Below are 8,365 nucleotides of genomic sequence, written 5' to 3'. Positions count from 1 at the left end.
TAAAAATTAAAAATCGAACGGAACTTAGTATTGCGCAAAGCTAGTAATAGTGACAACAAAACATAAACACAACAACTATTGGGAAAGAGAAGAGAAGAATTACAAGGAGTGGAGTTGGAGCTATGTATATATATATTCTTCAATTGAATGCTTACAAGGTGGAGGGGACAATGACAGACAGGACAACCTCTAATAGAATTTGAGCAAGAAAAGGATGGGAGGCCAACAAATTAATGAGCTCCCAGTCTCACTAAAAGGAATTGGATTAATTAGCAAAAAGAAATTGTGACAGAGAGACTATAGATATTAAGATGTACTACTCACCTCACCGTGAGATTTCCGAACTGCAACACAATTATGCTTGCTAACTTCCATTCTCTCTGTGAGAGAGAGAGAGAGAGAGAGAGAGAGAGAGAGGGTATTGAGTAAGAATATGAGTAGGTTTTTTGGAAAGAAGGAAGATATGGGATAGTGTTAGTATTTACATAATAATATAAGTGGGCTGAGAAAGTGGAAAGTTGGGAGTGGGACTATACTATATTGGGCCAAAGTAGGGAAGGAAGCCTCTGCCTTTATTTCTATTTCTAAGCCCAACTTCAACTTTATTACTACTACTTTCGTTTTGTGGTTGTCATTTGCCTCATGAACTCCTCCAACGAGCTTTTTACATAGAAACTAGTAGCGGTGGCATGTGCTACTCTCTTTGATTGCAAAATTTAAAAAAAAAATTTAAAATATAAAAAGAAGAAGAAGAAAGATCTTCTATTTGAATCATCATGACTTATTACAACACTTACTAATCAAAATAAATACCGTTGTCCTCAAAAAGTCTTTTTGCTCTTCTCTCTTAACTTCTCATAATAAAAAAAGTTTATAAAAAACTATTTTGAAACAAATATTCTTAGTATTTGTTAATAAAATCCATAAATTATTTAGAATAACATTTTATCAAACAATATTAAAAGTTCATCAATGATTTGAAGAAGTTCCAATTAAACATTGGGACCTTTAACAATTGGGTAACCAAATTAGCATCACATATCACAACCTATGAATGGGATCAAACATTGGATACTTGAGTTTGAGATCTTTAATAAGCGCATTTGACTATGGCATCGAGTTTGAGTAACAAAATCATTGCTCTGAAAGTAAAGTAAAAACGCTCCAATGTTTACACGTAAAAGCAACATACGGAAAGCTTAGGGATCTTTCTTTCTTTCTTATTGGTCAAGGTAACCTTAACCCCCTCCAAGATTTCAAGTTGACAATGCGTAAACACAGACCGACACATATACATGAACACGAACTGCTACTACTATAAAATGTTTGACTGCCCTCTCCAATCTCCATTACATCAACATCGTCTTTAATTTCCAGGCCTTGTAGTTGACTACTTTTATTTCATTATCCGTTTGGTGGTACCACAACATATCTCCCACTCTTCTTTTCTTTCCTAAAATCTTTTTCGATCATTCATCCTTGATATTTTACTTTATTTTGTACAATTTAAGATATTACTTTCCTTATATTTCTTGCCTTGATTACTACTACATTTTTGTCAAATCCTTGCGTTGCTTTCCAAAACACAGATCCCTAATCTATAGCCAGGGCCGGCTCTATGGTAGAGCAAAAAATGCAACCGCCTAAGGCCCCAAGTAAAAAAAAGGCCCCTAAATTTTAACCAATAGGATTATTTATAATCAATAAATAAAATAAATTTTTTTTATTAGATGAAAAAAAATAAAAAAATAGAGAAAAATGCAACGTCGTCCACAATATTTTTCACAACGCTTGTACAACTAATGCTAAGTAGCAAGTTATTATAGCCTATTGTTGATGGCAAAAAAATAATTATAGTGATATTTTCAAATAAAAAACAAAAAACAGTTTAAAATCTAGGATTTGTTGTAAAAAATATTGTAAATGTTGCACTTCTAAAAAAAAAGAATAATAATAAGAGTTTAATTAGCAAACTTTTACTAGTTTTCATATAAATCTACCACTAACACCACTGTTTTACTTACCACTATCAATCTACCACATCAACAAGTATGAAAAATTTTGTCAAATTTTTTTTTTGTCTTAAAAATTCAAAAAAAAAAAAAAAAATTCTATGTAGTTCATGTTAATTAGTAGTAATTTTGAATCTAAATAAGATGATCAATTTTCGCCTTAGGCCCCCAAATGCATCAAGCCGCCCCTGTCTATAGCCATCCAAATTTACTTCTGCTCTGTTTTCCAAACCCCGGTTCCAGCCTTCAAGTTTCAGGTCCTATTCTTTAGACTGTTTTATCCAATTTGTCATCTCTTCATATCTCCATTCTCTTTTTTTACATTAATTATTGTTCCATCGTTTATTTCCTAATATCATTCCCCTGCTTCATATTTACTCGTACGAAAATATTATTTCTTCTTACTACTACATTTTTTCAATCCCTTGCTTTCTTAATCCAATTCTCTATAGTAATTTGCTTCATTTTACTGTACTCCTATATTCCATTCCACACAACTCATTCCAACTACAATTCCAACTTTCAAGTTTTTAAAAATTACAATTGTATAATTTTTTTTTATTGTTTTTAAAAAATCATACCTTCTCAGGTAAATAAAATAAAGTTAGCCAAACAAATCCTTATTTCATAAACCAAATCTCTATAGTAATTCTTTTGCTTTAATTTTTTTAATTACCTAAAACCCTTTTTGCTCATTCATCCTTTTATAATTTACTCGTGAAAATTATGTTTGCTTTTCTTTCCTTGTAATTACTACACTGTCAATTCCTTGCTTTCTTAAAGAGATTATTTTTAGTGAGCTGCTAAATTTACATTCATCCTGTGATTTCTGAACCATGGCTAGTATTAATATCCTAGAAAACTTGGAGCAGATTCTGTATTTACTTCGTGTACCAAACACCCTTAGTGAACCTAAAAAGAGATGGCTATCGGCTTTTGTTTCCGTCTATTATTCTAGAGCCTCACTACCAAGAATAATGCCAAGATTCCACCCTGTCCATCTTTCGTAAGTTTGGATCTCAATCCAGACAACAGGCGGAAGACTGATCAATCTAGACTCAACAAAATTGATCAAACAAGTCTTACTGAGCTTGTAAAAGAGAAAAACATTGAAAAGCTCCAAATTGTTGGAGGAGTTGATGGAGTGGCATCCATTCTTGAAACCAATGTTGAATGCGGGATTCATGGCAATGTTGAAGACATTGCTCACCGGCATGAGGCTTTTGGCTCAAACACTTACAAAAGACCGCCTACAAAGAACTTACATTTTGTAGTGGAAGCCTTCAAGGATCTTACCATTCTCATCCTTCTAGGCTGTGCTGTACTTTCTCTCATGTTTGGCATCAAAGAGAATGGAATAAAAGAACGATGGTATGACGGTGGAAGCATATTTGTCGCTATATTTCTTGTCATTGCTGTTTCTACCATAAGTAACTTTAGGCAAAACAGACACTTGACCAGTTATCCAAAGTTAGCAATGATATCTAAATTGAAGTTGTAAGAGCTGGGAGACGTCAACAGATTTCAATATTTGAAATTGTCGTTGGAGATGTCATTTGCTTAAAGATTGGAGATCAAGTTCCAGCAGATGGGCTATTCTTAGACGGCCATTCATTGCAAGTGGACGAATCTAGCATGATAGGGGAAAGTGACCATGTAGAGGTAAATTGCAGTCATCCATTTTTGTTTTCTGGTACTAAAGTGGTTGATGGCTATGCTCGGATGCTAGTCACTTCAGTTCGGATGAACACGATATGGGGAGAGATGATGAGCTCAATCAGCCGCGATACCAATGAACAAACACCTTTGCAAGTTCGGCTCAACAGGCTTACTTCATCAATAGGTAAGGTTGGTTTGGCAGTTGCTTTCCTAGTTCTTGTAGTCTTGTTGGTTTGATATTTCACAGGGAATACTGAAGATGAGAATGGAAATAAAGAGTTCAATGGCAGCAGCACCAAGGTCAATGACATACTAAATGCTGTGGTGGGGATTGTTGCTGCTGCAGTTACTATAGTCATGGTTGCAATTCCAGAAGGTTTGCCTTCGGCTGTGACGCTTACACTTGCTTATTCCATGAATAGAATGATCGCTGATCAGGCTATGGTGCGAAAGCTCTCTGCTTGTGAGACCATGGGATCTGCCACCACCATTTGTACTGAAAAAACAGGCACCCTCACTCTGAATGAAATGAAAGTGACTAAGTTTTGGCTAGGGATAGAATCTTTTGTACCAGCTACTTACTCATCAATTGCTCCATATTTTCTCAAACTGCTACAAGAAGGAGTTTCTCTAAACACAACTGGTAGTGTTTACAAGCCTGCTTCAGGATCTGAAATTGAGTTCTCAGGTAGTCCCACTGAGCAAGCAATTCTTTCATGGGCTGTTCTAGAGCTTAGCATGGAAATGGAACAATTAATGCAAAGTTGCAAGATTCTTTATGTTGAAGCATTCAATTCTCAAAAGAAACGAGGCGGAGTCTTGATGAGGAGAAATGCAAACAACACAATCCATGTACATTGGAAAGGAGCTGTAGAGATGATATTGAGAATGTGTTCAAGTTACTATGACGCTTCTAGAATTATGAAAGATCTAGATGATGGTAGAATTTTGAAAAAAAAAGGTCATGTTGTTGCAGTCACTAGGGATGGCATAAATGATGCACTAGCATTGAAAGAAGCTGACGTAGGACTTTCAATGGGAATTCAAGGCACCGAAGTGGCCAAGGAGAGCTCAGATATTGTCATTTTGGATGACAACTTTTCCTTCATTGCCACAGTCTTAAAGTGGGGTAGATATGTGTACAACAACATCCAAAAGTTCATTCAGTTCCAACTCATCGTGAATGTTGTTGCTCTTGTGATCAACTTTGTGGCAGCTGTCTTAGCAGGAAAAGTCCCATTAACAACAGTTCAGTTATTATGGGTGAACCTAATTATGGACATATTGGGTGCTCTAGTTCTTGCAACAAAGAAGCCCACTGAAGAGTTGATGACAAAGCCACCAGTAGGTCGAACTGAACCACTTATTACCAACATAATGTGGAGAAATCTCTTAGCTCAAGCTTTGTATCAGATTATCATTCTCTTGACCTTGCAATTCAAAGGTGAGTCAATCTTTAGTGTGACCGAGAAGGTAAATGACACCTTGATCTTTAACACTTTTGTTCTTTGTCAAGTGTTCAATGAATTCAATGCAAGAAAGCTTGAGAAGAAGAATGTGTTTAAAGGGATACATAGGAACAAGTTGTTTCTGGGGATCATTGCCATAACCATAGTCCTTCAGGTGGTCATGGTGGAATTGGGGGCAATGGGGTGTGTGCATTGGAATTGGAATAGTATCTTGGCCAATCGGTTGTATTGTCAAGTGGATACCTATTCCACACACACCATTGCTTAGCTACCTAAGGATGAAATAGAATTAAGGACTGGGGAGTGGAACCCCTCCAACAAGCAACAAGCATGGAATGAAACCTGTGCAAAATCCTCTTCCAATCGCGGTTCCTCCTTGGGCTTTTCTCCAATATTTTGTATTCATAGCAATAATTCTCTAGGCTTTCGAAGCAAAATATTTTATGCTTTGTATTTTTTATTTTTTATTTTACTGTTTTAGTTCACACTAGTGTAGCATAAGATATAATGATATATGTAAGTATTTGATGTCATAAAATTAATAAAAATATTTTACTGATCTTTTTTTTTTTTTTTTTTTTTTTCATATCTAAAGAGCAGTTTCAATCATGCATTTCTGTGGTTTGTTTGAATGTTAAATTTAAAATCTTAACACCAAGATTAGTTACTACTTTCTAAACATTTTACAACAATTGTGCTAAGAACATAAATTCAAGTAACATATATCTAAAGATTATTGGGCGTAATCAAGATCTATCACCAAACCTTTATGGCACAATCAGCAATTGTAGTCTTCCGGTCTATTTGGAACAGAGAACACCTCCCCTAAATTGCATTGATCATCTGATCATGATGTGGCACTGACTCTATCAGGTCTTCTACACCTTCACTTTTCCACCTTCTTGTAATTGCATCTTGATTCCTCTGTTAATGATGCAATGCACCTTGAGATGTACTGGATTGCAACTGTCCCCAATACTGTGATGCATTCTGTGCTGCACCTTATCTTGATGATGTGTAGCACTCTGCACTGCACATAGGCAACCTTCCCCGATGATTAGGGCATGTTGCCTGCTTAACACCTAGCTATTGCAGTGAACATCTATCTTCAACAACGTCACTACTCCATTGATAGATTTGCATGAAACAATTATAGATGGAGTAATCTCTAAAGTTAAACAAACCCAATAATCAGAACCACAAAGCAACTCAATAGGAGCCCCAAGATAATATAAAACTGGTTGAGTTGAGGTGAAAATCATTTTCAAAGGCATATGAAATCACCCAACAAATCCCATATAGACAAACTCTCTTATCTCACCAATATGCAATATTATCAACAAAAACAGAGAAAAAACATGAAAACTATGCTAAATTAAGAAAGTCAGAGATATGGGAAAATATAGAAGGGAAGACAAAGGAAAGATGAGGATATTGAAAGAAAATTTGAAAGTGAGAATGGGGGCATTAGGTTTCAATACCATTAATGAGGGACAGTTGTGTTGTTTTTGTTTTCTTTTTCTTACTCAATTTGTTTTTGACAGCACAAAACATAAATGGTTTTTACTTTTTAGATCCAGATGATGTTGGCCTATACGGGCCCTACTTGTATCTATTCTTCTTCTATCTGTACTCTATACTGGAGTATTATTTAAAGGATTTTTACTTTGTGTTGTTTTGTTTTGTATTGGTGTAAATGCATTTTTAGTCCCTATATTTTGTATTTTTTTTTTATTTTAGTCCCTACATTTTATTTTTACCACTTTTAATCCTTAAACCAATTAACATTTGACATTTAGGTCATTTCCGTCACTCAACTAATAGGAAAAGCTGACGTTACCCTATTAACTAATGTGGCACTGATGTGACAATTAAAATATTATTAAAATTAAAAAAAAACCTTAAATCTAATTTAATTTTAAAAAAATATTACTTAACATTATTAATTTTCATAAGAACATTACAACTTGTTCTTCTTGTTCTTCCTAATCAAACCCAGCAACAAGAACTCAAACCCAGATTACAACAATACCAAAAAAAAAAAAAAAAAACAAACAAACAAACATCAAACACAAACACTGACCCATATCACAACAACACAAATGAAAAAAAAGAAACAGAGATAAAAAAAATTTCTTCTTGTTCTTCATTTAACAACTTGTTCTTCCCAAATCAAACCTAGCATCCAAGAACTCAAACCCATCACAAGAACACCAAAGAAAAGAAAAAACAAATTATCATCTCTCACTCTTTTATTGATAAACCCGAGTTCTCCCATTCATTCCCAACAAGAACAACTCTCTTGGTCTCAAGACCCAAACAACATGACCACTCAAAATCAAGATCAACTCTCACAATCTTAAGACCCAAATAGCATGACCTACAAGACAAACCCCAATAAGACCCAAACAAAATGACTGATCTGAAGAAGAGCACCGCCGGTTCAATGGTGGAGGTGGACTCACTAGAATATGAAGAGGAGCGCCGCCGCAAGATCCATCCTTGTCCACCAAAACCCCAAGCCGTCACTCCAAAATCACCCTAAGCCGCCAACCTTATCTTCTTTGCCTTCGCCCACTACCATTCACCAACGTCACCACCCTAGGCAATACCTCCCAAACCCACACCTCCCTCTCTAATTCTATCATCTTTGCCCATTCTCTCTCTTTTTGTCTAATCTGAAGGGTCAATAAGAAAGGAAAAGAAAGCCCACTCTCTCTCTTCACGATCTAATATGAAGGGTCAATAAGAGAGGTAAAGAGAGAGGGTGAGTCAAAGAGAGAGTTTGAACTTAAACCAGTTTAGAGAGAAAAGGCTTGAGACAATTTTGAATCTATATTGCCAGTGGTTTGGGATTTTGATCTAGGTTTGTGGGGTTTCAAAAGTTTTTAAAATTTTTTTTTTAAAAAAATTTTGTGTCTAAAAACTGGTATATTTAATTTTGTGAAAAGAGAGAAGAAGGAATTGATAAAGTCGCAAAGTGGGAAGAAGAAGAAAAATAAAGAAGAAAAACAAACTAGGCACAAATATAACAGATCTAAGTTCCACCATTTTTTTTTTTTGTTTTTAATTATGTTTTTTTGTTTTTTATAATTTTTAAAATTGATAAATTTATTTTTTAAGGTCAGATGCTAATGTGGAAGTTGACGTAGATGCTAATGTAGCATTTTTTTTTTAAAATTTATTTTAATGGACACGTCAGCATTTACTGTGCCAACGGTACAC

This window comes from Quercus robur, chromosome 6 (genome assembly GCF_932294415.1).
Source record: "Quercus robur chromosome 6, dhQueRobu3.1, whole genome shotgun sequence".
NCBI lineage: Eukaryota > Viridiplantae > Streptophyta > Magnoliopsida > Fagales > Fagaceae > Quercus > Quercus robur.
Note: the sequence above shows the minus strand (reverse complement) of the source record.